We start from the raw sequence: 3,029 nt of genomic DNA, 5'->3' as shown, positions 1-3,029 counted from the left end.
TGGCCTTTGTCACGACCATTGCTTTTGTTGTTGTATTAATTCACGTGATTTCTTCTTCCAAGAGCGCTGTCCCTGGGAGTTTGCAAAGCTACTCTTTGGTACCTTAAGGTAACAAATGGCATGAAGTTCTCTCAAGTCATCTCTGCACCCCTAGAGCTATTCATTTTAATGTAGAAATGGATGACACCCATCACTTGATTTGATCATTATACATTGTATACATGTATCAAGATATCACATGGGCCCCCAAAATATGTATAAGTATTATATATCAATTTTAAAAATTAAAGAAATGGCTGCTACCCTTCTTCTCCCCAGGCCTGTACCGCACAATGCTGTCTGGGTCCCAGGGTGGCACTGCCTGTGCCCAGAGTCCTAGGAAGTCCTCAAGAAAACAGCTCTTTTATTTTCGGCCTTAGCCCCTCTCCAAAAAAGGGATCAAGGCCTAGGACTTACGGAAGAGACATCTTACTGTCTTCCCCACCTCCCCTGCCTGACTCTGGTCTGTCATACGTTGAAAACCTTCCTCTGAGGTTACACCATTTATTCATGCAAATAGACACCTGGAAGCAGTCACAGGGTAAAATAAGATCCCAGTTCAGGCTCCCTGAGCTACGTAGTCATATGTCCATTTAACACACATCTGTGAACAGATGCTAAGGATGACAGATGCTGAGCTAGGTGTTGAGGACAGAGAGAAGAATCAGACGTGGACCCTAGAGGTTCAGAATCTGGGATACGAGGTGACAGAATTCATTCATGATCAACTGTGACATAATATCATATGTACCAAAATAATGATATGTACAAAAGATGCTAGAACAGAAGAAAGAAGGCTACCTGAAGCAGAGGCAACACAGCAGTAGAGAACAGCTGAGTGGAGGAAAAGGCTTGCTAGGAGATGACAATTAAATGGTCCATTAAGCATGAGTTTCCCAGGTAAATGAAAAAAAGCCATTCTAGGGGGAAAAGTGTGAACAAAGGGTTAAAGAAAGTCATTTTATTCTATAAATTTGATAATAATTCTCTAAACTTGGTAATTCTAGTTTTTTCAAAAGGTTTTGTTGAAAAGCTGCTGTTTATGTGTTGAGTCCTCTTTGGATCTTGCTACACAAAATCTCATTTATAGAATTCCAAAAAACAATTCAATGATGATCCCCAAGATCTGCTGTTGTTATTGCATGATTTCCTTCATTTTCCAATAAGCTTTCAAGTTCCTTCCATACTAAAACTAGGGTCTAGACCAGTGATAGGATCTGGATTTGGGAAGTGCCATTCTAATCTTACAGAATTTGCAGCTCCTTGTAAAGTAGCTGGCTCTCTGCCTGTAGGAACAAACTTCTGTCCCCAGTGCCTTCTTTGTCCAAGGTGTCATTAGTACTAACACTTCTGGCCATTGTAACTATTGGACCTTTTGACATAGGTTGTTGATCTGTCAATCAGCAAGGATCTGCATACTTCAGGCACACGAATTTTCCTGTGGTTTACATTTGTTACGTAGATAAAAATCCCTTGAACAGAGATTGCAAACCAGAGGCAGATGGTGACATGCAAGATCTGCTAAAGGTGATGAGATGTGACAGCACTCTCCCTTGCTGGCTTAGATGAAGTAAGCTGAAATATAAAGTAGCCCAGGTGACAAGGAACCAAGTGTAGCTTCTGGTCAACAGCTAGCAAAAATCTGAGCCCTTAGTCTGACAGCCCACAAGGAACTGAATCCTGCCAACAATCACCTGAGCTTGAAAGTGGATCCTTCCCCTGGTCAAGCTCAGATGAGACCCCAACCTGACTGCTCCCTTGATTGCAGCTTTTTGAAAGATGGTGAAGCAAAGGATGGTTAACCTGGGTCTAGACTATTGACTCAAAGAAACTGAGGCAACAACTGTGTTGTTTAAGCTGCTATTGCAGTAATATTGTTACATAGTAACCATACCAATACACTCTCCATTTACCAATACTTATTCATTTGGCCACACATAGCTGCAAAGGAGGCTGGAAAGTAATCTTAATTCTGGTTGGCTATATCTAGGCTAAAAGTCAGAAATTCTACTACCAAGGAGGAAGAGGAGAGTAGATATTGGGCCCCAAATAGTGATCTCTGCTGCAGCACACTAAGTGAGCAAACAATCTAGAAAAAAATGAGAAATGTTTTCAGAGGACTAGCTGCAATATAATATTTCAAGCCACAGCACCTTTAGTATTAAATTCTTTCAAACATTTAAGAAACAAAAAATCTCTTCATTATAACAAAAAACTATTCCAAATTATCTTTTGCTGGTGACATGGCAAAGTAGAATAATCCTTTTACTAAAAAAATTTATAATATGTACTGAGAGCCATAAAAGGTTTCTATCCTTAGCTTCTGTAATTTCACTTTTATGAGTATGCCCTAAGGAAAAAAATACAAAATATAGAGGAATGAAACTATGCAATATCCTGATCATTGCAGAAATATTACTAACAGAAATAAATTGAAATCACCTAAATATTCATTAATAGGTCAACCAATAAGTAAATTATTGTCCATCTTATCAATGAAATTGTCATTTAGTAATTAAAAATAATTATGAAGATATTTTGTAGCATAAGAATACAATGTTAACATGTAAGGTAATGAAAGCAGAATTCATAAAACATTTTTTAAAAAGAATGACTATCAAATGATGAAATCACCCAAAATAGCTAGAATCACCAGCAAATTTTGTAGTAGGGAACCTATGGTTTTCTGAAGAGGAAAAAAAAGTATGAATAGTAATACAGTGACAGAAGTGATTGTTTTGGTTAATGGGAATATTGTTGATTGTTTTTCTCATGTTTCCCAAATTTTCTCTACTTACTTGTGTAACTAATAAATTTTAAAATAGCAATGTTTAAATGATAAAAACATCTATGTCTATTGGATTTAACAATCAATATATGGAACACTTTGGACTACTCTTTGCATATGTTATGTAATTTAATCTTCACAAAAACTCGATGAAGTCACTAGCAATATGGTCCCCGTTTTACAGTCAAGGAACTGAAGGCAC

At 37.5% G+C, this 3,029-nt stretch overlaps 1 non-coding gene across 1 annotated transcript; it reads left to right on the top strand.

Annotated features, from left to right (window-relative positions):
• Positions 1–2,658: 2,658 nt before the first annotated feature.
• On the top strand, positions 2,659–2,731 carry LOC123626757. The gene has a single exon (XR_006730995.1). It is a non-coding gene; the product is annotated as a small nucleolar RNA SNORD65 (small nucleolar RNA).
• The last annotated feature ends 298 nt before the right edge of the window (positions 2,732–3,029 follow it).

The sequence above is a fragment of the Lemur catta genome, chromosome 22, assembly GCF_020740605.2.
Source record: "Lemur catta isolate mLemCat1 chromosome 22, mLemCat1.pri, whole genome shotgun sequence".
In the NCBI taxonomy this organism is placed as follows: domain Eukaryota; kingdom Metazoa; phylum Chordata; class Mammalia; order Primates; family Lemuridae; genus Lemur; species Lemur catta.
This window is presented reverse-complemented; position numbering and strand designations above follow the sequence as displayed.